Raw genomic sequence first — 26955 nt, 5'->3', positions numbered from 1 at the left:
GAGGAGAGGAGCTTAGTTTGTGCCCCCTGAGGTCAGAGGAGAGGAGCTCAGTTTGTGCCCGCTGAGGGCGGAGGAGAGGAGCTTAGTTTGTGCCCGCTGAGGGTGGAGGAGAGGAGCTGAGTTTGTGCCCGCTGAGGGCAGAGGAGAGGAGCTTAGTTGGATCTCACTGATGGTGGAGGAGAGATGACTGATGAGGATGAAGACGAGACGCTCAGATGACAGTTGCTGACGGAGGAGAGGTGGTGGTTGGAGAAGTTAAAGAAGAGGAGGACGACTCTCACAGATCCTATCAAGCAGAAAACAAGACAGACTTTAGAGCAACAAGTTCTGCTCACAGAAAACTGAACCTGAAACTTAAATCTTGGAAAGTTTCTTGTAGGCCTGCAGCTAAAGTGGTGAGGCTGTAATGGGAGCAAACCTTGTTAAAATCCAAGACGTTTTCTGGGTCTGCCATCCTCCTCATCTTCATCTCCTCTGCGTTTTCTTGGCCTCCGGTGTTTTGAGGTAGAGGAGGATGCAGACCCTGACTCCTCCTCTGAGTCGCTCCCTTTTCTGGCCCTCTTCCTGGCTGGATCGTCGTCCTCCTCCCTCTTCCTCTTCCTGGATGTCCCAGGCTGTTGGGCTGGTGGTAGAGCTGGTGCTGAGACATCCTCGTCAGAGCCGCTGTCACTTTCTGACACGTCGGCCCAGTAGCTTTCATCGTCTTCTTCCTCATCTGCCCTTGGAAGGTCTATTTGGCCCTGAGGTTCTGGGTTTATGCCGTCAGGTTGCTCCTCAGGATCCTCAAGTTGAGCCTCATAGTCCTCAGCGATGTTGACGCCATTAGCAGCGTTGTTTTGCAACAGAACAGAAAATTCATTCAGGATAGCCTGGATTTCCTGTAGAAGTTCTCGTTCTAACATGAACTCTACTAAACCCTCTATTAGTTGGAAGACGCCATCATAGTCTTCCTGCTCGATTCTTTCTATGATTTCACGCCGACGCACTGCAGAAACATTTAGAAAATGTAGAGTTACTTGTTTTTGATTAGTACAATTACCACTAACCAACACAACTTTCTTCCCACTATGTAGATCTATATTACAGATATGAAATTACATGTACAATGCTGTGGAAAAGCCTTGAGTCACCCATCTTTTGTCAAACATTTCAGTCAAGAAGACAAACATTTTTGTAATCTTTCAAACTCCACTTCTTTGAAATTTCTTCAGGTGTTTTGAAAGTTTTCATTTATATATTTATTCAGTTATTTGGTGGGTTAAGCCACTAAAGTCTGACCTCCGAATCCAGAGCTTCACATGTGCCACATGTCAACATGTTTTCATGTGGAAAGTTTTTATTTAAGGGACGGCTGTCATGGCCCGATATCAAGACTAAGATTGCAATAAAGGTAGAAAAGGAAATTAGAGGTGGTTTAAAACAACTTTAGCACAGCACTGCACGGTTATTGTACATGTGTTGTGATATCTACAGATTTTGTCTTGTTAGCAAAGGTTTTTACTGTTGTTCTCAGTATTTAACTTGTTCTAGTAAGAAAGCTGTTTAAAGTCAGACGATGGAAGAACCATTAGAAACCAGAAAAAGGAAAAGTCCTTACTGAACACGTCGACGTGAGGGCCGTCTCCTTTATCCATATTCACTGAAAATACAACGAAAAACAGCAGTTTTAGACTGATTTGATCCTAATTCATTTTGCTACAGTAATTATACTACAGAGAGCACCTGTTTCTAAACTCACCTGAACTAGAAGTTCTTAAGAAGGAAGAGTCCAGGCTGCTTGGAGCGCTGCTCGTGGAAACTCAACAATATTTTTAATGCCTTGCTGCAAACGACCAATAGTGCACAGTTCACTTACAGAAAAATGACTGATCTGGACTCAGTCTGGGTTCAGAATGCTGCCTGGTCGTCATGACGTCTCATTTATGTCACAATGACAGGAACTTCTAGAACCTGACGGCTTTAATCTCTTGTGTTTGGGTGCCTCGGCAACAAAAAATCAAATCAAAACATTCTAAAATCAAATTAAATTAAACTGAAAACTACAGTCTTTACTTACTAAATCTGTGACAATAAGTTCCCATCAACCACAAAATATATTATAAAAATGTAATTAAACTATGAGATTATTAAAGTTCAGACTCTATGACTTTATAACTTCAGGAGTCAACCCAATTTAACATGGCCACAACAGTTAATTGACCTTTGCTTAAACAAAAATGGTGATAAATCAGAGATTTTTTACAGATATTGAAGTATAATTTATTGTGGTTGTAGCTGGGAGTCATTCACAGCACAGACTCTGAGCATGATATTTTATGATAATATATGAGATTGTACACAACATTTATTTACGATTTGAACAAAAAGCTACAACTCGATTATTTTTTTATGTTTTAAAGAAGATTTTTTTTCCAGTTGAGGCAGATAGTTAAATTTAAGCCCATCTTAACCAGACCTGACCTTGAGAAAGTAGTTCCTGCCTTCATTACAACCAGACTTGATTATTGTGATGCACTTTATGTTGGGGATAGTCAGGTCTCCCTTTCACATTTGCAGCTTGTTCAAAATGCTGCGACTCGGCTCTTAACAGGAACACATTGGTTTAAACACATTTCACCAGTTTTATGCTCCCTTCACTGGCTCCCTGTGGCTCATAGAATAGATTTTAAACTTCTCTTGTTGACTTATAAATCCCTACATGGGCTCTATCCCCATATCTCTCTGACTCACTTCAACCTTCTGTTCCTTACCGGGCACTGAGATCAGCTGCTTTTGGTTCTCCTGAAAACCAGGATGAAACTCAGAGGAGATCTGGCTTTTTCACCAGTGGCTCCTAAACTTTAGAACAACCTGCCCTCTGACATTAGACAGGCATCTTCTCTATTACTTTTTAAATCTCTTTTAAAAACACATCTGTTTTCACTGGCTTTTAATACAGTTTGAGTTGCTGTTTTTCTGATATGTTTACTAAACTTGTGTTCTGTTTGTTGCTTAATATCTAGTAGTTAGTACAGTAGTATATCTAATAGTTTTATTTTATTATTTTATTTGTGTTATGTTATGACAGTTGGTGTAAATTGTGAAAGACTTTGGTCTACTGCTGTTGTTTTTAAATGTGCTATAAAAATAAATTTGACACTGACATTCTCATCATCGATAATCTAAATTTAAAACTCTGGCATTAAAGCTGATTGTGAGGATCTGGGTTTGGCCCTGCCTTTTGGGCAGTGCCACTAATCATTCCTCCACAGGTGTTCCAGTTCCTACTGATGAGACCAGCCGGTACTTAAGCAGCAGGCTGGGATCAGATCTTCGCTGGAGCATCGAACCTTCTGGGTTAGATTCTCCGCCACAGCGTCTAACCTAACTTATGCTCCTAAGCTAATCACGTTCTCTGTTTTGTGCCTACGACTCAGGTTTTTGCCACGCCACGACTACGGATCTGAAGAACTACTTACCTGGATAATCACGGATACTTACCTCGCTGCTACCTGGCTCCTCGTCGGGAACTACTGGAACCGCTCCGCTCCTCCTCGACGCCGCAACCTCCTGCTAGGACCTGTAAGCAAACAAAGAGACATTATAATCCTCGCAACCATCTTGGAAACCAAAGCTGTACCCGAGACTCACCCGGTTCTCCTTCTCTTGCAGACTCCCCCAGGAAATGATCACTGTACATAGCTTCACCTGTAAATAAATGCACTTACCGTTATCCTCGTCTCCGTGTGTGGTTTTGGTCTCGCTCTCTAGACAGAAACCCCCGGGTTTATGACACTGATGGGGGATGTGCCTTTCTCCTAGGAATTCTAAGGGCTTCAGGATTCAACACTTTTTTAGTTATCGTTTCCCCTCACAGTTATCTTCCATCCATCCATCCATCTTCTACTGCTTATCTGTGGCCACGGAGGCAACAGGTCCAAGGGAGAAAAACCAGACATCCCTCTCTCCAGCTCCTCTTGCTGAAGTTGAGCAACTTGCATTTGCAACTAAAACACAAGCATGTAATCTGTTGTTACACCGGTCGAGCTTGGGGTCGTAGCTTAGATTAGAGGTTCATCTTTGAGAACGTTTACAAAAGGTTGTGTTTAGGCTGTCCACATGTGAGGGTGGATTTAAGGATATGTTACTCTGTAACCCAGTTTCAATAGATACAGTTTAATCACTGTTTTTGTCTTTATGTAAGAATAAAACAATAAAAATCTTTGTTTTCCACAAAAGTCTGTTCCTGTGTGTACAGGGTCTCAGTGTGTTTTACTGATATTGTGCTAAACTGTGATGTAGTTGTTGCTGAGAGTCATTCACAACACATCCTCTGATCCAGTGGCAGCTGGTGGAGTTTTCTCCAGGGGGGGCTATAAGTCCAAAATAGACAAATACCAAAACATATACTAAGGTATCACACCAGTGTATTTACATGAATTAAAACAACAAAAGCAACATTATAATGTACATATAAATGCACATATGCACAAGTGCTTCCTGAACACACCAATAAGACGGAGGTCTCCCAAGGCACAAGCCTGTAGGACACATTTAGCATTTATAAGACCTGTTTTCTCACTTATTTTTCAAAACTTTACCGGAGAAAATACGTCAAAGCTTGTTTTATGGTAGGAGTACTCACTACATCACGTATTCTGCAAGTTACTGCGCACGTACAACTTTTAACAAGAGTCTATGGGCAAAGATTTTTGCGCCCCGGGGCGGAAATATGTCACCAATCGGACAACGTCGAAGAACAAAACAACTTTACTTATCATTAACTATAAAATATTTATCTTACACAACTAAAAATATATATACATATATTTCGAAATATTTTTATTTTACTATTTAATTAATTTTTTTACGCCTTATTTAAGGTAATGTGAGTGATGGCGCGGCGCCCTTTCGCCCTCTATTGGCCAGCCGCCCCTGACTGTCACCTCACAATAAGAAGGTCACTGGTTCACCTCCTGACCTGGGGCCTTTCTGTGTGGAGTTTGCAAGATCCCCCCATGAGGGGGACGCAACTCCAGTTTCCTCTCACTGACCGAAAACATGCATTGGTAACTCTAAATTTTCCCTAGGTGTCAGTGAGAGTATGAATGGTTGTTGGTCTTGTTTTCCTCTATGTCTCCCTGTGGTGGACATGTGACCTGTACAGGATATACCCCACTTCTCACACAGCGACTGCTGGTGATAGGCACCAGCTCCCTGTGACCCAGAAAGGTAAAGTGGGTAAAGAAAATGAATGGAGGGACTTTCAGCAGGTTTTGGGTCATGCCCAGAAAACCTTCAGACTAAGGCACCCAGTGCATCCTAATCAGAATCTCGAACCACCAAAGCTCACACTTTTTGATGCAGAGCAGGGTTGGAATGTAGATGGACCAGTAAATTAAGAGCTTGGCCTTTTGGCTCTTTTCCTTGACAGATTGAAGCAACACCCTCATTTCTGCAAACACGGCCCTGATCCATTGATTCATCTACTGCTCCATCTTACCATTACTTGTTAACAAAACGTTCAGGGACTTGAACTCTTCAGCTTGGTGAAAAAAATAACCCAATACTAAGGGAGCAATTTTTCTGGTTGAGAACCATGGCCTCAGACTTAGAGCAGCTGTCTCTCCTCTCAGCCACTTCACATACAGCTGTGTGCTGCCCCAGAACACACTGAAAGTCATAATCTGAGGACACCAACAGAACCATATTATTAGTAACAAAAAAGAAGCTGTATTGAAAAACAGGTTTCCAAACCAGACACTTTCCTCTCTATGACAGCATCTTGAAATCCTGACCATGAACACCACAAACAGGATTGGAGACAAGGGGCAGCACTGGCAGAGTCCAACTTGCACTTGGAACAGGCTCAAGTTTGTGCCGAGAATGTGGACACAGCTTTTGCTTTGATTATACTGGGGCCAGATAGCCCTTAAAATTGACCTGGGCATCCAATAATCCTATAGCACCCTCCAAAGAATGCCTTGGAGATTATGGTTATAAGACATCTACAGCTTAACAAAACATATAAACTGGAGAGTCAAACTCTCATGAGCCCCTTAACAACTCTGCAAGATCTAGTCCATTGCTCCGTGACCAGGATGAAAGCCATGTTCCTCCTAAATCCAAGGTTGAACAATCAGTCAAAGCTTCCCTTTCAACACCCTGGACTTAAAACTGTGATCTCTTGATAGCTATAACACACTCTCCATCTAGGCCCCCCTTTTAAGTAAGGTGCCACCACCCTAGTCCACAACTCAAGAGGTTTTGTTTCAGTTTATGCAACATCAAAGATACAGTTCAGCCATTAAAGCCGCACAATGTTCAGAGCTTTCAGCACCTCAGGGGAATTCAGTCCACTCTTAGCCGTCAGGGATCTTTTAAACTACCTTAGCCACCTCTGACAAGGTAATGGACTTGGCTCCTCAAAGGTGGACATAGTGACCAGATTAATCATTAAAGTGTTCCTGTCATCATCTGACATTACCCCTAATATGGGTTAGCATGTCCACACCCAAATTAAAAACAGTCTGGGATGGGGCCTGCTTTCCTTTTCCAAGTCGTTGAATAGTTTGCCAAGATATCCTTGAAGCCAACTGAAAATCGTTTTCCATGGCTTCTCTGAATTTCTCTCACACCCAAGTTTATGCCTCTGCAACCACAGAAACAGCAGTCCTTCGGGTCCTCTTGTACCTGACGGATCCTTCAGGAATCCTTCAGGAGATGTCCTTCAGGAGTCCTCTAGGACATACAATCTCTAAAAGCCTTCTTCAGCTTGGTATCCTCCATGACCACTGGTCTTTACCAACAAGTCATCAAGTTGCCACTATGACAGACAGCAATGGCCTTCTGGCCATAGCTTCTGCATGTATCTGCAAAAGGAACCTTGAACATGGCCTAATAGGATTCCATGTTCTTGAACTCTTCCGGGATGCGTGAGAAGCCTCCTCCAGATGTTCGCACTTGACCCTTACTATTTTTTTCAGTTTACCGATGCTGACAGTTAGCTTTCCCTGCCACTGGATACAACTCATCACCAGGTTTTCATCACTTGACAGCTCTGTACCTCTCTTTCCTTGAATGTCCAAGAAATAGGGCTGCAGATTTGATGACTTGATTACAAGACTAATTATCAACCTTTGGCCCAAGGTCTCCTGGTACTAAGTACACTTAGGGTTCACCATAATGTTTTGTTTTTTTTGTTTTTTTATATGGACAGTACATGCAAACCACAGAGGTCCAATAACAAAATACTGATAGGATTTAGATTAAGGAGGCTGCTCCTCTAGATCACTCCCCTCCAGGTGACTATGCCATTGCCCTAATGGACTTTGAAGTCTCACAGGAGAAGAACAGAAGCCCCAAATGTCATCCCTACCAGGACACCATCCAGAGACTCCAAGGAGGTTGGGTTACAGTATCTGAACTGCTGTTTGGTGCAAGGCACGAGCTGGATGCTTGCTAGTATAGTCACACCCATCTAATGTCTCTTACCTGGGACAACTGTGGCACAGGAGACAGTCCACCCCTCTCTTGGAGGTTGGTTTCAGAGCCCAAGCTCTGTCTTTGAATCATTTCGTCTGACTCCTCACATGAGACAAATTTACCATAAAAAATTCCTTCTAAAAGCTGATTACCCAGACAACATAGGACTAAGGGTTTTGAAAGTACTCAAACTTTTATATATTGTGAAGTAAAACCTACAAGCCTTTTTATATGTTCTCCAAGACAAATGCGTGTTTAGCATAAAAGCCAGAAGAGGTTCAGCAAGGTAGCAACTATGTTTCTGGTAGTTTATAACAATGATATTTCCCGCCTGTTAAAGAGGTTTTAAAAAATGGTGATAAGCCTATGGTGTCAAACTTTACACCTGTATCTATCATGCCTCCATTTTCTAAGGTCCTTGAAAAATGATCTGTAAAGAAACATGATAACTTTGTGGAGAAACATGAATTACTTATTGATAATCAACATGGATTTAGGAGGAATTGGTTGACATCTCTAGTTGTTTTAGTATGTAAAAATCAATAATACAAAACCACAGTTACAAAGAATAACGTGCGTTGTTCCAAAATGTTCAAAATTGGGACCAAAATTATTTATGATAAATTATGTTTGTTCTGTAACTAAGTATAAAACTACAATGTTTGCAGATGATAGCAACTTATTTAGGTCTGGAGTAGATATAAAACAATTAGAACAAACAGTAGAAAGTGAACTCATTTTGGTTTAAAAAGTGTTTTGATGCTAATAGGTTGTCTCCTAATAAAAAAAAGACACAATTTGTATTGCTTGGTGGTGGTAGGGACAATTTTCATAAATGCTTAAATTAAATGGAGTTTAAATTTAAAGAATCTATGAAACAAAAATTTTAGGCATGAATTTAGATCCACATATAGCTTTTATTAAAAATAAGTTATCTAAATGTGTTGGTAATTTGTATAGCGTTAGAACTACAAAACCAGTATTTGGTTTTAAAAACTCTTTAAATTTTAAGTTAATTTTGAATTATACTGTTAATTGATGTTTATTGTAAAGATTAAAGTGTACTTAAGATCAGTGAAACCATTTACCATGGTATTTTTTATAGAAAAAACAAGAAAAATTTGAGCTTCTCCCTGGTATATGCTTAATCCTGTAGTGTTTTTTGAATTGGGCATTTCAATCGGTCGGTTTTGATTATTAAAATTTTTCCTGTTTATATGAAGTAATAATGTCATGTGAAACGGGTGGCCATTTACAATTTCAGCATTTCAGAATGCTTGTATTGCATATTTAGCTTGGATTTTGCTAATCAATACATTTGATTTTTTTTTGTTTGTTTGTTTAATTGTTATTTTATTGATTGTTTTTATATTACTGTACTTTTCACCTGCTGCCTTTCAGGCCAGAGTTTTAAATGAAACTCATCTATATAGAGTTTTAACCATTTTGGGTAAACCTTGTAAATGACGTTATGCTCTCATGCAATATTCTGAGATCTCAGAAGATGTGCTCAGCTACTACCACACCAAATTCTAGTTCAATATCTGTAAAATTGGCTGAGTTATAGTTATTTTTGTGTTGGCTAAGATCCATTTTTTGTGGTTGTCTACTTAAATTGGATTGACTCCTAAAGGTAATGAACTATAGATGTATGTCAAGTGATTATTTTCTGAAACTTTCATTAAAGTGTGTCCAGTGGTTCATTAAATATATTGCTAGCAGACAGGCAGCGTTAACTCCAACAGTTAAGGGCAAAAGTTTAGAAACAATCAGTTAGTGCTCAAAGTACATGTTGGAGATAATGCTCAGCTACTACCAAATTTTAGCTCTGTAAAACTGACTGGGCCATAGTAATTTTCTCCAAGGTCAGCTGGCTGTGGCGGTCATCTTAAATTGACTTCAAAAGTTATTCAGATGTAGATGTGCATCCAATGATTGCTTTCTGGGGAAAATTCTCACACTGTTTCATGAGATATTTTGCCAACGTTAGACACAGACAAACACACGAAAACATTATCACCCTTTTGATTTGGGCGCAAGGCCATAAAAACTGTTTTACAACAAACTATGACTTCTGCTTAAAAAAAAAAAAAACCCTGTTACCCGTGCCATTTCAGGCACATTTACTGAGAAATAACAGGTTAAGCAGATAAATAATAACTTGAAGCGGTTTTCTGACTCCTAAAAAGACCCTCTGTACTAAAAGCGGAAACAAAGTTCCTGGTCGTGATTCCTCTTGTTTCTTGTGCCCTCCTTCCGCTCTGCGCCTGTTTGTAAACATGCGTCACGGAGCACGTGATCCCGTCGACGCATTCTCGCTGCGTCACCGAATCGGGAAGCGGGGGTGTGTTCGAGTGGGCGTGGCCTGAGTGTGTTGCTGCGTTAAATGTCGATGGACAGAGGTTTTCATTAGGGCAGGGTGTGTGTGTGTGTGTGTGTGTGTGTGTGTGTGTGTGTGTGTGTGTGTGTGTGTGTGTGTGTGTGTGTGTGTGTGTGTATGAGAAGGAGGAGAGAGGGAAAGAGGAGGGGGAGGCACCCTGGATTCAAAAACAACCAGGAGGGTTGATAGGAGGTTACGACAGCAGCGGTGACCAAGTTCTGACATCCCGCAGCGGGTACGAAACCTCATCTTCCACGAGAAAAGCGACTCCATCCACATACGTCCCCCGGCTGCTCCCGTGAGTCTGTATGAACATATAGGTTAGAGTGCGCGCGTGTGGTGGGCGGTGCTGTTGTCAGGATGTTGGGTAACGTGTTCCACTTTGGGTTTTTTTTTTTTGTTGTTGTTGTTGTTTTATCCCAGCACCGTGTTTATGTAAGATATTAAAAGTGTAATGTTTATCAGTTAAATGTCGCCACAATTCGCTCCAAGTCGATTGATTTTTTTCTGTCGCATGGAAATAAAAAAACAAACAAACAAACAAAAAAATAAATGCGCATGAACGTGATTTGGTTATTATGAAGCAGTTGCGCACTTTCTGTTTTCCGACGGTATCCGGGCAAAGTGTTTGCCCGCTGACGTTTGCTCATAAAAACATGTTTGTTTTCTCTCTCCCTCTCTCTCTCTGGTGAGGGCAGCTGATGGAGAGGTGCTGCTGCTGCTGCTGGATGCCTCCTGCTGCGGGAGGAGGATGTTGCGCACTTCGATTTAACTGGGCAGAGAGACACATCTGAGCATCTCTGACTAATCTTTGGCCAACTATTAATGAATGTCCAGTTTCTATTTTCTTCTTCCAATTTTAGGGCTATCTTTATTCATAGCTGTGCCTAGAAGTGGGCTATTAGTTCCTAGTCGGACTCTTGAAATGTGCCACTTTGTGGTGGTGGTGGTGGTGGGGGGGGCTCTCCATGATCCTCCTCCTGCACCTGACAGAGTTGGTCGCGCAGTTTTAATTACGCCAGAAACAGTTTATTCGTATAAAATTATCACTTTTTATTGCACATATGGAAGCTTTTTCATGTTTGGTTTGTCTAAATAGGTCATCCGTTTCATATATTTATCCCTAATCTGTATCTGATTACTGTTAACCACCCCCCTGTTTGTGCGTTTTGCTGTTGCGCCAGCACCTTGACTCAGCTCCATCCGTCCAGAGGTTTCCATGTCATACGCACTTTTTTTACTCTGATGTAAACAAAGTGCCTTAAAAAAAGCAGTCTTCCTGTCGAACACTGGATGGCGTAGTCGAGCAGACTTTACATGAAAGAATGTTACCCAGAACCGTGTTCTTGGATTGGATCGGACCAAACTGAGAGAGGTACTGATGCAGTCAGAGGGATGGGTGGGGTTATCTATGGCAGGAGGGCAGATGGATGCATATTTCCATTCATTTTTTTTCTTCATTCATTTTTATTCTTTTGCTGCAGGAGAAATATAGAAATGGGAGGGAGGTCATAAGAAAAATAAGCACAAACAGTGAAAGTGTCTCATTTCATCTGTGCAAATCTGCAGCCTCCTAAAGGCTTGAATTCATTGATGTGACAAAATAATGTATGAGATCTTCTCAGGGCCTGCTGCCGGTGAAACTCCCCGACTCTTCTCTTTCATCACACAGTCGCCGACTTCTGCGTGGTCAGTGAAAACCAGGTAATTAAAATAAAATTACAATGAAAAACAAAAAAAAATAAAATAAAGAAAGAAAAAGAAAGTGAGGGGCACATGTTTCCGTGAGATCCAAATAAAATGTGGGATTGCTTTCAGAGGTCGTGCCCATTGTTCCAGTTATAGATACAGTGTCGATCGAGGTGACCGGGCACAGTTCCAGCAGAGGGATTAGGGTTGAGGAAGTGGAACGGGCATGGCTGATACGTGACGTGGCTAAAATTAACAGGCGCTGCCCCCTGGACGGAGAGTAAAAATAGCAGACAGGAAGCGCCAACTTGTTGACGCATCAGTAGCATGTCAGCATAAACACAGGCCGCATGGGTAATTCTGTGTGGGGAGTCACAAAACACTGAGTTTCCCAAAACAGTGGGTTAAGCTTTCTCTTGTCTTGCAGGTAACCAGTTTGAAATAATACCTTTCAGATCTGCCGCTCTTACTGCAAAAACACAACAAAACAAAAAAATACCCATTTCATTTGTTTTTGAACTTAAATGACCTGCAGAAGAATTCGACACGTGCCGCATGTTTGTATAACATCCCGCTCTTGTGGCAAAGCTGGGAAAGAAGCACTGAGGTATTTCATGTCACATTTGTATTCCTCTGTGCCGCTGTTCTCGTCTTGTACATAAAGACGGAGAACATCTTTATCCCGGCAGAGCAGGCAGACCTCCATCCACAGATCAATACTCTCCGTCTACACAGACCAAACACGCTTTGATCACTCTGATCCCTTTACATTGCCATACAGCTCGAGGAGGAAAGCTGATTCCTTTCTGCCGTCTCAGGCCCGTAAGATGAAGCTTTGTGTTCTCAGGCTTCGGTGGAGGGGAACTGAGACTCCCCGAACTATAAGTGGGTGTTCTAGGAAGAAAATCTTCAGCATAGAAAGCAGTTCCAAAACATGCAGTAGCTGACCGCAGCTACCAGTTAGCAGTTGTACGGATAAAACATTGTTATATGTGCGGAAAGCTTAACCCTTTTTTTGTTTTTCTTTCCTTAAAAATCAGATCTACACGGTAAAAACTTCTGGGTTATTTTAATAACTCAACTGCTAGATTAATTCTGGATCGTAGGTTGGGTCGGTTTGACCAAATATTGAGTCAAAACATTTGTCCAAATGGTTGGGTTGGAAAATAGCTGTGTCATTCGTCACAATCCGCCATTTTAAGCCTGAAGTTGACTCAACTGAACCGATGCGTTAGGATGCAATAAGTAAAGGTAAGTCAGTAAGAACAATTTCTAAGAAGATGTTTAGCCTTGTTGGGTTTGGTTAAAAAATCTTTTGTGAGTTTGGGTTGCTGACAAAGCATTAGTTGGTGCTAGCCCGTTGTTTGTGCCAACCCAAGTTGTAATGATCTAATAAGGCAGATTCTGGGTTGGTGTCTTTTAACTCAAGTTTTTAGTAGCTCTAATTCAACAAATTAGTCATTATGACCCAATGTTTGGATTGAAAACCAAACCCTAACCCAGTATGTTTGGTCTAACTGATAACCCAACCCTGCTGAGTTAAAGTTACTGTTTGTGTTTTTTTTTAACCCATTCGTTTTTAGCGTCATACATAATCTGGCGTATCACTGTGATGCCAAGCTGACACAGACAATAACTATTTTACTGTTTGCGTGCTGCTTTTGTTTCAGCTCAGCTCATAAAGAGCACATTATGCTTCAGAAATGCAGACAGACCTAATAATCACAGCCTTGTCGAGAACAGGCCAGCTCATGACAGAAAGAAACAATCTTGCCTCTTTTTGTTCCCCTAGCCCTTTATTTTTCTTTCGAACCAAGCTCTTCCTCAAACTCATCATAGATGTTAATTCTGAAATCCATCCTTCTGTTTATATTCTGATCCTCTGCTTTTCTCCTCTCCTGCAGCACCACAGAGGAGCAAAAAAATAAACAAAAAGTCATCCGATCAAGGTATGTGAGCAGCCACGTTAACCCGAACCTTATTTCTTCAAATAAACTTGGTCAAAGTTTGACTGAACCAAAACAGACTATTTATAGGACTGTAACACAACCCTTTTATAAACACAACTTCTTGCTTCACATCTGATGCAACACCTTTCCATGAATATTACTTTTAAAGGGGTAGTCCAGTCCTTCTTGAATGATGTTCTGTCAAGTAGTTATCACTAGTACCTTATCATAAAGCCACAGTCTTCGCCCAGGCTAGGCTAACAGCTGGGCACATGAGGGGCCATTTTCTTTACTGTTTTTCAGATTTATAAAACAACTCTTTGACAACAGTGTCACACCGTTTTGAAAGAACGCTACTTTAGCTAATATTAAACCTCAACACTTTTGCATGAAAACTGTTTGTTTAGTTTGTCGCTGAGCATGGATACTGTAGTCTCTGTATATGCTGATGGTGCTGAGGCTGCAAATGTATCAGTCCGCTGGGGGTTGAGTAAACATTGGACTGACGAGACGCACAAATCAGGTGGGCCAATACCCTCAGCAGCCTTGTCACCATCTATCATTGCTCCAAACACATACGTTCGCATCGTAACATGAATGTTGTTCGGTTGAGAACACAGCTTTTGACCTTTTCTCCACAGTCTGTGCTCCATGACTGATGTCACAGCTAATAAGGCACTAACTAATGACAACTATAAGACAGAACATCACTTCAAGATGAATAAATTATACCTTATATTTAGTTTGACGGGTTTGTCTCTGGCTTGTCTAAATCTTAAATTGTCGTTTTTCATTTAAAGAAAAAAACCCTGACAGTTTAAGACGTTTATGTCTTTTGTTTCCGTTAGGGAAGCTCTGTGGTCAGCAGCACGGGACAGGAAGTTCATGTGGTGGGCCGATTCATGGAGCTTCACGATTATATGCCTTTTTTTTTTGTACTTTGCACTGAAAGTAAAAGTGATTACCACTGAACGCACCATAAACCTCTGCGTCACCAGTAGGAACTGGTGATACGGAGGTTCGCGGTGAGGCAGGAAAGCCACGCAACAACATGAACCGGAGCGCCAGGTTCAGATTTGAGTGGAGCTCCACAACATTAAAGAGTGTGTCTGAGTGCTTATGCAACGGATACACACACGCCGGTGATGGTGTGCCTTTAAAACTAGTGGGTTGTCAGGTGATCAGGGAGGCTCAGTCTGCTCAGCCTCACAGACAGAGGAGCCCGGAGAGCGTCTGCAGCCCGGAGCAGAGCGCCAGAGAGGAGGGCAGTGGAGAGGGAGAGACCCAAATATACGGGGACGTAGGGGGGAAATGAGGACACAGCCACGTCACAGAGTGGGGGGGACAGGGAGCCATGGTGGTAGGGTCCCTTTAACTGCAGCTTGCTCATGCTCATTTGGCTTCTGTGGCAGCTAGCAAGTGTGTTTCTGCTCAGCCTGATCAAGAAGCTGCGTTTGTGTACAGTGGCATAAAAAGCACCGAGAATTAAGTGCTGCGTCACACTCAGGAAGAGGAATAGTGTGATCGCGCGAGCGTGCGCACAGCTGCGTGTGCGTGAACGCGCACGTCCATACGCATAGGTGTGGGGTCTGCTCTGTGTGTCTGTTTGTCTGTTTGTGTGTGTGTGTGTGTGTGTGTGTGTGTGTGTGAGTTCGAAGTGGCAATCTAATAGCAGTTCTGCTGTTGCAACAAGATGAAAATAAAGCGAGTGTGTGTTCCAGTGGTGAGCAGAAAGGAAGAGAAGGGGAGATGCAGAGAGGGAGGGAGAGCAAGTCAGAGAGTAAGTGCGAGAGAGTGATTTCGGATTAGTTGCTACGTCACTTTTTCATGTCGGGAGAAACAGAAGCTGAGATAACAGAAGCCCAGAGTCATCGCCAGTCCTCTTCCACCCGGAGTGGGCGCAGGGGGTTTCGGACGGCCTCGGCTTTCTCCTCCTCTTCCTCCTTGGTAGTTTCGATGTGTTCTGCCTGTCATTTCTATAAGTGTGTGTGAGTGTTGCGTAGTTCCCGTGAGCTGCTGGTGTCAGAGTTTCAACATGGATGCTGAGGATGTGACACAGTTTTACTAGGTCTTGTTTTGATAGCTTGGCGAGGTGGCGCCGGGTGGGCAGAGGTGCCACAAAGGGGTTAACAAAAGAATATTCTGGAGGGCTCCTTATATTAAGCTCAGTCAGGAATGTTTTGCCGAGAATCTGTCAAGATAGGGCTTTTTTTTCCTCCTTTTTCTTTTTTTTTTTTATGTTTCCCACCATCACTTCGAGGAAGATGGATGCTTACGTTGTTGCGAATCGGTGACTGTAATCAGGTTCGATGTTGTCTGACTCTCTTATGAAACAGTATTATGGAAGCGCGTACCGACGCAGATAGGTAGAACGTACAGAAAAATCAAATTAAAGGAGATAATAAACAAGTCTGTTTATGACGCTGCATATATCTGTGTTCGAGCTGCTAACGGCCGAGCTTTTCTTGCTTAACTCTTGTCGAAGTTAGAGCAAAGAATGAGCCTCCATAAACCGACATAAAGCCTTGTAAGGATCCGGCTATCAGATAACAGTTTATACCTAAGTCTGACTTTTACCATGTGACTTGTTTTCACGCTCCAGAACTATTACGATTGGGCAAAAACCCTCCCCGAGACACATTTGTTTCTGCGTAGTTAGGAGAGACAGAGACTGTGACGCAGTTGTTTCTGGGCTGTACCTCTCCTCTGTCTCCTCTGTCAGTTTATCTATCTGTCTGTCTATCTATCTGTCTATCTGTCTGTCTCCTAGAGAAAGGAGGAGAAAACAGAGGGGCCTAAATGTCATGGCTCAGGATCAGCAAGACAGAGGCGTGGGGAGGGGAAGACGAAAGTGCAGAGAGAAGCTGAGGCAGGAGAAAGAGAGAGAGGAATTGTTTACTTTGTTCTTTTTAGTGACTCTGCTTTGGCTTCTCTCCAGTTCACATACGCTGGACTGGACTTCCTAAAGCTGCTGCATCACAGGCCTTCGTGCCAAAGCTGGATTCTCATTGGCTGGGGGGAGTTTTCCTGGCTCCGCGACCTGCACTGCATTGTTTTATTGGCTTAAACCGGCAGGCAGCAGACGATTGACTTCTGATTGGCTGGGAAGCGCTGTGTTCCTATACTGAGGGTATGCACTTGCAAAAATATTTTTTTGTGTCACATGCTTACGCAGCTTGACTTTGTTATTAATCAAAGACTAAGTTAGCTATTGCACAGTTTTTACGTGTTAAGAGAACGGATGAAATTAAAGGTCAACTGTCTTGTCTAACCACTTCCTTTTCTCATGTGATGCAAAGGGTTTTTCTAAGAGTTTGGTGTACAAGTTCTGTAAATAACACAACTCGCATTCTTTAGAAGTTCATTCTTGCCTGCTGTGTACTGACAAGACGTCCGTGGGTTCCAGTTACAGTTAGAGCTAATGACCTGAAGGGTAGGTAACGCCATTATGTTCCAATTTCTTTTATACCAACTGAGTCACACTTCCAGGAACCTTCCTACAATTTAGAGTGACGTATCTGTTTCCTTCTAGGAAATTAAAGGGTGTGCATCAACACAAGTCCTCTTATTTATCTTCGCCTGCGTAGCGTTCTCTCATTCTTACTCTTGTTACTCTCCATGTTGACGAACCTCCCAAACAAGAGAGATTTTCCGATTCTTCTGGCTTTACACAGTGAGATGATGCAATAGCGCGTGGTGCTGCTCGCGGTCTGCATTGCAGTTTCTACCGTGACGTTAATATATCTCTGTCTCGTTTTCTTCTAAATATTCCAACTATTCCGATGGTATAACAAACTTTATACCAAATCAGGCCTTTAGGTTTTTTTTTCTTCGTTTTAGTGTCAGTGTTGAAGGCAGTACTGTCTCAGTCATCTCACCTCTATGAGGAGGGTCATTGTTTGGATGATTTAACACTACCGTCTACACCCACATGGTTTATCAGTGAGTGTGGGTGTAGGCGAGATGTGACACAGTTTGAGACAAACGTATTCTATTTGTGTTTGACAATGGATTCCCTGCTGCGGTGTTTAAAATGTGAATCCTTTAGAATTCATCTCTTTTTCTCTACATAAAACTGACTTAAAATTTCACTTGATTTTTGTAAAATGGTTTAAAGGACCTAACAAAACAAATGAAACAAAACAACCAAACAACAATGAAGCAGCCAAATATGTGTAAAAAAATGATCAAACTTCCACATATCGATTTGAAAGAATTTCTACCAGGTCTTGATTGATTGTTTATTTTATTATTATTATTATTATTATTATTATTATTATTATTATTATTATTATTATTATTATTATTATTATTATTATTCGTTATTCTGGTAAATTTGTGGTTTTCCAAAACTGATCTCCTTAAGTCAAAGTCAACACAATGAGAAAACATTTTTTTTAATTCTTCAGCTTATCTTCTATAAAACGACCTGTGTTCAGTTTTTCTTGCTGTCTTGCTTTACTGTCCAGTCTCCGTTGATTCAGCTAAACAGACCAATACTATGACACTACCACCACTGTCTTCAACTGATCGACCAAGGTTTTCTATTCTGAGACACTGCTTTTCTCTCTCCAAAGACAAACCATTGTAAAGAGCTTTTTCCTCTTATCTTATTCTCCTATCATAACTTTATCTGTTTAAAGGAATGCTTATCACATTTTGCTTTTCATGCCAGAGTTGTAAACTAAGATCATCTGGTGTTTAGAAGTCACAGAGTTATAGTTGCTTTGGTCAAATAACATTATGAACAATCTCATGTGATACTGATGTGTGTTAGTGCTCGGAGTATCTGTTGAGGTTGACTCTCAGTTACTACCACACCAAATTTAAACTCAATATCAGTAAATTCAACAAAGTCCTACCCATTTTTGTGTTGGCTAAGGTCAGTTAGCTGTGTTGAATTGGGTTGACTTCAAAGGTTAGGTAGCTGTGGATGTACATCCATTGAGTGCTTTCTGAGAGTTTCATTGAAATTCACAGAGTGGTTCATGAGATATTTTGCTAACACGGCAGACATGGGCGAAAACGTTGCCTTTTCCCCTTTGGCAGCAGGCGATAGCACGCTTTTGACTTGTGACAAGGTTGACTATTACACACCTGGCTCTTGATTAATCTATATATGTAGACTAACACTAACACTGGTCTTTTATTTGCAGACAGTTTTTTGGAAAATGTTTTGACGTTCCAAAATTTAATTTTTATCACACAATAAAAGTATGAATAAATTTACCATAATTTTTATGGTAAACTAAGTCTTGATATGATTTTAGGTACAACTGTAAGCTGTCAAATTGCTTATTCCTTACATGTATGAGGTTTAGTCTAAGCGTTACTCCAATTTCTCTGTAAGTACCGGTTCATATTTGTTTCCACAGATTTGATTCGTGTGCTCCAAACAAAATTGTTCATCTGTCGTTTATCAGTCTCTCAAGGCCTCCTGTCCCTTTAAATCTTTTATAAGCGTTACACAACAGGTCGAGTGGCACACAAGCTACAAACAACTCAAAAAGGAACAGTGATGGGGAGGAGTTGAGCCAGCCAGGCAACGGAATCAGACACCTACGAAGTGAGAGACACTCTGATCAGAGCTACCAAGCAGACAAACTGCCCTCCCTCCGAAAAACACCCAGACCCAGTCAGGCCTGAAGCCTGCTAAAGGGCCTGGAAAAGCTGCAGGGGTTTTGTCCTTTCTCTTACTTTGAAAATCCAAGTCAGGCTGCGATTTTCATAATAAGATACTCTGAGGCTGGAGGTTTAAATTGAGTAATCGGTTTCAGGAGGAAAGGCATTGTGGCAAACTGTGTGTGGGTGGGGGCTCTGAAGGAAAACAATAAATTGTCGGTGCTTTGATCCCGTCTATGTTAACAGAAAAAAGTACTGGGGTAAAAAAAAAGAAAGCTGGAAATATTTGAGTAGTTTTGTACTTTGTTAATTATGGCAAACCATTTGTGTATTTATTCAGTGTCCTTGATATCAAGTGTCATTTTTGCTCACTAGCTCACAGCTACACAGCCCTAGTTGCACATTTGGTCACAGCAGCTCGACATTTTGGTTCACTAGTTCAACAAACACTCTTACTAGTAACACTTTTTTGCTAAGTAGTTGGGGCAGAAGTCATACTAGTCATATATTTTGCCACACCAATAGTCCACTGGACTAAACTAGTTCATATCTGTGTCACACAAGTTAATTAGTAAGCATCAAAAACCTACATGTTAACTATTCAACACAAATTATTCCCACTCGTCAAGTAGTGACAGTCAAATGTGCGCACTAGTCAACTAGTGGGACCTAAAAATTTAACCAGTAGACTAGCAAACTTTAAAAGGCTCACTAGTCAACTGGCTGATGCATTTGTCCTTACTGGTTAACTAGTGCTCCTAGAAATGTCAACTGTTCAGCTAGAGTGACTACATTTTGCCTTACTAGTTAACTATTTAACATTTTAGGCAACTGCTTGACATTTTTTATCCACACTACTTAACCAGTGAGGACAAAATATGTAAACTAGTTGCCTAGTGAGCACTTTAGAGTTTACTAGTTGACTAGTTAAATTTGTAGGTCACACTAGTTGACTGCTGCACCCATTTGACAATTACTAGTCAACCATTTGTGTTGACTAATTAACATACAAGGACTTTTTTTTAAAGATTGCTTATTAGTTAACTTGTACGAAAGTCTTCTACTAGTTTGGTTTAGTGATCCACTAGTGGTTTAAAAAGCCAACTAGTTGGAAATTTTGGGCTATTAATGTGTGAAAATATACAATGAGTATGACTTCTGCTCCAACTAGTTAGGCAGAAGCACCACTAGTTGGCAAAACAGTGTTACTAGTAAAAATGTTTGTTGAACTAGTGCACTGAAATTTTGAACTAATGTCACCAAATGCGCAAGTAGTGCTGTGTAGTCATGAACTAGAGGGAGAAAATGTTGCTTGATAACGAGGACATTGAATAAATACACAAATGGCTTGCCATAGCTGAGGCACTTGGCAACCAGTGAGTGAACTGGCCACTACCTGTCCCTGCCCCACCCTCGCGGCTCTCTTTGCCAGCGACTGACGCCCACTTCCCTTCTTTTTCCTTGTAGCGGCTGGAGAACAAACGCACTTTCATCCCCGTGTTCCACCGAGCAGCAGAGAGAGCACGGGACTGGTCCTATATGTCTGCGTAGAGCTGCAGGTGAGCCTGTAAGTTGAAAACACGATGCAGAGGCAGTTTTTTGTGTTGTGCTGTTGTCTAGTCCTTCACACATTCCCGTAGCTTGGATTAGAAATCAGATCAGTTGCGTGGGTGTGTTCACGACAAAAATGCAGGACTGAGAAGTGCTTAGACACTTTTTCACAACGTTTTTTTTTTATTATTATTATTCTATCGTCCTCTCATTCTCGCTCCATCTGCTTATCTTCCTTCAGCTCTCTATAACAAACCAGTCAATCAGACTCCACCAGCCGTAGTCTAAATTTTTCTAGAGGGCGTTACACTGAAGGTCCATAACTGTTAAAAATGCTGAGCAGCTGCCTTGGACCCTCATCCTGGTCCTCTGTGGTTTAAAATGTGACTGCTGTATTTTCAACAGTCTCCAAATGAATCAGAACTTATTATGATTGTACCCCCGATTCTCTCTTTAGTGGGAGAAGAAACCTTGTAAAACAACAACGACAACAACAGAAACACTCTTCCATTATTAAGTATCATGCATTTTTGAGTCCTAGTATTATGCGTGCAATAAACATTGCAATTAATGCATTATAGACTGTATGAAGTTGTTAAATGTTTCTAGAAGAATAACGTATTTGTTACTCCTGACCATCTACAGGTTCAGGAAATCCGTACTAAGGGTGGACTGCCACACGTGAAGTGTCTGACTTCTAAAGTTTGATGTACAGCCTCAATTCAGAAAAAGTTGGCACATTGTATAAAATGTAAATAAATAAAATCAGAATGCAATGATTTGCAAATCCCATAAAAAACACAGCAAATATATCAAGAAATTGTTATTTTTTTTGAAAAACTTTAAGTAATTTTGAACTTGATGGCAGCAACACATCTCAAAAGAGTTAGGACAGGGGCAACAAATGGCTGATAAAATGTTTCTTAAACCAGTTTATAGAAATCATGTTGCTCATTAAAGAGATGTTTTGTCTTTTACCTGCCAAAACTAACTCCTCTTTTTCTTGTTTTTCCAGATTCCAGCGAGTCTTAATTCCAGATGATGCCGTTTATCAGAAGTGCCCCCTTTGGAAGCTGGTTTCAGATGGTGGCTTAGAGTAATGTCATCTGTCTAGCACCATTTGAAATCAGTGTTCTGTGGGTGGGAAGTGTGTTTCGCTGCACAAGCATTTGGCAGGTGATGTCTGTCAGAGGAGGTATCCGGTGATGGAAGGTGAAAGAAAGAGGCATCTGTCCTTGAAGCGCCGACCCATAATTCTATGTTTTCACACGCCGAGCTCTTTGTCCTCTCTCCAAGGTTGACCGATTTCTTTTGGTGTTCAGAGTCCACTTCTGTTTCTAGCACCATTTGAAATCGGTTACAGTGAAGGACAATTCTCATCCCACCTTGAGGAGGAATTGCAGCCAAGCTGTGCTTCTTATACTGCCAGGAGCAAAACGTTCATTTGAAAATTTAAACTAAGAAGAACAATGTGATGAAAACATGAACACCAATTAGAAGATCACCAAATTTAACAAACAAACTCTGTCAATGAGAGTTCCATTTTATTGCACAAATCAATGCCAAGAGCCATAACATTTAGTTAGGAGTACAAAATTACTTTCTGAAAATGTACAGGTATGTGTATTAATAAGTAGAAAGGAAAGATGTTTTTGTATGCCAGGTTCATTTGAATGATTTTCCAAATAATGTTTCATCCACAGTGTGGTGCTATAACACAGGCTAGAAAGTAATATAATGTGCAACTGAAACTGAGATGTCTTGCGTGGTGTGTTAGAAGTTAGAGACTGCATTGGGAATGACTGTCAACTACTAACACACCAATCTGTAGCTCAATAGCTGTACGATTCACTGACCTGTTGCCACTTTTATGTTGGATGAGGCTGATTAGTCGTGGAAGCCATCTTGAATTGAGTTGGCTCCAAAGGTTAATCACCCAGTGATTATTTTCAGAGACTTTTATTGAAATCCGTCCAGTGGTTCTGCCAACAGACAAACAGGGTTGACTCCAACCGTTAAAGCCAAGGTTTTCAATAAAGATGTCACACAATGTGTTGAGGATGATGCTCGGCTTCTGCCACATCAGATCTTAGCTATGGCATTTTTTGTGTTTTCTAAAGGCAGTTGGCAGGGGCAGCCATATTTGGATTGAGCTCAAAACGTATTCAGTTCTAGTCTCAAAAGATTCACACACTGGTTCGTTAAAATTTTCGCTAACAAACAAAGTTGCGTGATCAGTTAGCGCTCAGAGTATGAGCGTAGTTATAGTTGTTCTGTGTTGGCTAAGACTGCTTACTGTGGCAGCCATCTTGAACTGGGTTGACTCCTAAAAATAATCGGTTGTCGACATACACCCAATGGTTACGCTACGAAACTTTCATTTAAACCCATTCAGTGGTTCACGGGATATTTTGCTCATGGTTTATTTAAACAAACACATACACAGACGTGAACTACAACATTATTGCTCTGCCTTCAGCAGCGGGTGATATAGATTTAAAAAAATATATATATATTAACCAGAAACATATGGGTAGAACTATTGTTAAAAATGTGTTCACTTTTCCTCTGCATCTCAGTCAAAAACAGCATCTTCTGTAGTCCACTTTCATAGTTTGATTCTGAACATCTTAGCATCTGTAAAAGAAACTTGTACAGATAATTCTTGGTAGCGTGCTTCCTGAAAATGGCGACTAGTTCTTGAGTATGTTTTGTGGAAAAGCGGTGCAGCAGTATGCAGTTTTACTTACGCAGTCTACTGAAAATGTGTGTCGCAGGAGCAGACATGGTACTGAAACGAGTGTTAAAATGATTGTAAATAAGGATAATTTACTATTATTCAAACCACTTCACTTTCTTTTCTGTGTTTAAAAGGAACAATTTAAGGCTAAGGTCATCTCTACAAGCAGTCTTGTTACCCATGTTTATGTAATTGGTCAATTTATACATAAATGGGCTGAAATTACGACTGTTCGGTGCTGGTTAGGCACTTATCGGAGCAACATATTGCTCCGATAAGTGCCTAATAAGCATATACATCGTTCTCACAGATCTCCCATTAAACATGAAGATTGTGAATGCAAAAGAGCTCTTCAACAACAAGTTTCTAATATATTTTTTTAAAGTTAGTTTTCTTTGTCCTTATGTTGTTGCAAACCCAACATACAAAAGAAAACGGCATACATTTAGGAGGAATAATATCCCAAAATGTCTGTTTCGATGACCTTATAATCAACCACGGCTTGGTGGTTAATCCTGAGTCAGTGATCTTAAGTCCATACAATTAATATGCAATAATAATAATATAATAATAATAATAAAAAAGAAACACCTGTTCCTTTTTCTTCATTTGTTTCACTTACTAAAAAAGAAAAGGAAGTACGTATGTATGTTCGTATATGGAGTTTAATCTGAGCAGGACACAAAGAAAAAAATCTAACAGGAAGTGAATGTGAGCAGCATTTCATGGCCATGTAAAGTATTAAGCGAGGACTGGGTTCAGTTTACTGAAGCCTCAGGTTGGCATTTGGAAGCACATTCTTGAGGAATTCCATAAAGCCTCCATAACACATGGAGGGTGTGCCCATTAGCAGATTGTTCCAGGGATAATCATTTCAGGAAGGCGTTTCTACATGGCAAGGAGCACCCTGGGATAAAGTAAAAAGGGAAGTTAAAAACAAATAAAGTACTTAAAAAGAATTAAACAGCCACAACAATCTTCTTCTTTTTCTTTTGTCTGTTCCCTTTTCTGAGGTCTCCACAGCGACTCATCCTCCTCCATCTAACTCTGTCCTCTGCGTCCTCTGTCCTCACTTCAACTACCTCCATGTCCTCTCTAACTGCATCTTTGTGTTTTTCCTGGCAGCTGCGTCTCTAACATCCTTCTACCAATATACCCACTGTCCCTCCTCTGCAGCCACAACAATAAAATAAGATTTCAAACTGGCTTTTCAAAAATAGAGCTGGCATTTATCAGTGAATTATCCCACACTTGTCACAGTCCTGCTGCCTGTAACAAAACAAAACAAACAAACAAAAAACTTTAATAATTTTGAGAGACAACATTGACTTTATAACTTATCAAAAACTTACACACCTCAAATTTAGCAGGCAGACAAGAGAAAGTGTGTGTTTAATTGATTCATTCTTCACTTTTAAATGAATCATTTGGGTTAAATTAGAGCAGTTTAAGTAAATATATAACAACAGGCAGAAATAGGTTTTAAAATGTGACATTATAGCAACTTCCCAATTATGTTATATAAAACATAAAAATAAACTACAAACACTACTTAGAGTGTTAGATTATAAGAGAATATTTATCATTTTGATTTATCGAGTGGCCTTATTGTAAATGAACAGAAACGGTAAGCATTCAGCGCTTTTTAATTTGAAATAACATGAACAGTTTCCTTAAATAATCAGTCTGTCAACCTTTTCATTAAAAGTGACTGACTTAGAAAATGAACAGAGGAGAAAATAGAAAATATGAACGTGTCATATTTTCAGAACTTGCAATGTGGCAAGAGTGGGGAAAAAATTAAAAACTAAATAACTTGTGTTTGTTTACAGCCACGTTTTTTTTTTAAAATCTATTTATCTATATCAGTATATAGATACAGATATATTTCTCCATCCACACAATTCTAACAAAAATGCAAAACTATCCTAGCCAAACCACTAGGTGACAAGAATGTCCACATTGTCAAAATATAGAGAAAAAACAGTCTTAGCTTGGTTAAAGACTCTCCCAAACTTAGGTTGTGCATAATTTCCTCTCGGTTATGAACCATTTCATTATATGATGAAAGTTTAATGGCAACAGGATCAGGATAACAGGAGACAGACATAAAAAGAGAGTGCTCTCTGGTTTGCAGTGTTGCCAGGTATACAATAATTATCAGATTTATACAATAGCTTTAGGGTTTCCAAGACATACAATAGTTTTTAAAAAGTCCAAAGTCCTTGAACTGAAAAACAAAACAACAAAATAAAACTCACTTCACAGATGCAATAGTTCTGGTCAAAACATGGTAGTGTTTAAAGCGATACGACAGTAGTTCATCATTTTCTCTCTGGCAACCCTGCCCCTCACTGGAACCAGATCAGAGTTCAGCTCACACAGGTTACAGCTATTCTTACATCTCAGATCTCATCATGATAATAACTGCGAACTGGATACTGCATTGCTGCGGCAACCAATACTACCCCTTCAACATTTGATTGTTTACAGTTCTCCTTTCTTCTATCTTGCCCCTAGATGCTGTACTATTATTTTCTGTTTACACTGACCTTCAAGACCTTGTAAAGTCTTTTTTTTTGCACCACCATCTGCTAATTTATTACTGTGTAGGTGTATGATACTCCTTTAAAATTTCGTTGCTATTTGTAACCCTTGTTATTATGGCAATGACAATAAAGAAAAGTAAAAAAAAAAACAAGCTAAGGAAATTCACGTTCATAGTTCCCTACTTTGTTATGTCTTATCTGAGTGACATGGACGCGGCGCAACATCTCAAACAGTCACAAAGACAAGCCGAGTACCAAAAAAAATAGGTATATATTTTTAAACGGGTGCCGTTGTTGGCTTTACAAAATGAAGTTCTTTTATGACTTCAGGGTGGGCCAGAACCAAAATAAGAACCAAAATCAAGCTGTCTAATATTAGGCAGCTCATGTCTAATTTTAGACATAATATTACGTACTACCTAACCAAAATCCTCCCTAACGACAAAAACAGAAGTAAAAGCCTTTCAGACTCCAACAGGAGTATTTATGAGCAGAGGAGCTGATGATGCTGATGTGGCTCAGAGGGTTGGGTGTGGTCGGAGGGGATGCTCAGAGGATGGACGTGTCACTGCTGCGGCTCATCTTATGCTGTGCAGGCTCAGCCAATCCGTGTCCGGCTCTTCAGTTGTGGTCCACCAGTCGCAGCTCGACTACCTGTTGGCTCACTGACCTCGTTAACGCCGACAACTAAAACCAGTCGTTCAGCTTCAGTAAATATGCACATCAAATATCATTAATTACCTCATTGCATTATGATTTGATCTTAGTCTGTGGCAGACTGTTGATATGCAGCATAATTAAACTGTCTTCAGTTAGATTAATTATAATTTTTTGACAATTTACTGCTGCTGCTGAGTGACTTTGGCTGTATTCAAATGTGGTTCCTTAAAGGTATCCCAAATATAAAACATATTATTGTCAAGAAATAATATTGGTTTGCACCTGTTTGTTTATTTGGTATAGGTTTGTATTAATTCTACATCACTATAATTTAGAGTTTATAACGCATTT

The 26955-nt window shown here is 40.5% G+C and overlaps 1 long non-coding RNA gene across 2 annotated transcripts; it reads left to right on the top strand.

The window, feature by feature from the left end:
- Nucleotides 1-9984: 9984 nt before the first annotated feature.
- Nucleotides 9985-26106, top strand: LOC108237667. Of its 2 annotated transcripts, none has more exons than XR_001808644.3 (3): nucleotides 9985-16612; nucleotides 20572-20663; nucleotides 21671-26106. It is a non-coding gene; the product is annotated as an uncharacterized LOC108237667 (long non-coding RNA). The 2 variants fall into 2 exon arrangements; XR_005233491.1 differs by having other exon boundaries at nucleotides 20572-20671.
- The last annotated feature ends 849 nt before the right edge of the window (nucleotides 26107-26955 follow it).

The sequence above is a fragment of the Kryptolebias marmoratus genome, linkage group LG8 (genome assembly GCF_001649575.2).
Source record: "Kryptolebias marmoratus isolate JLee-2015 linkage group LG8, ASM164957v2, whole genome shotgun sequence".
Taxonomy (NCBI): domain Eukaryota; kingdom Metazoa; phylum Chordata; class Actinopteri; order Cyprinodontiformes; family Rivulidae; genus Kryptolebias; species Kryptolebias marmoratus.
This window is presented reverse-complemented; position numbering and strand designations above follow the sequence as displayed.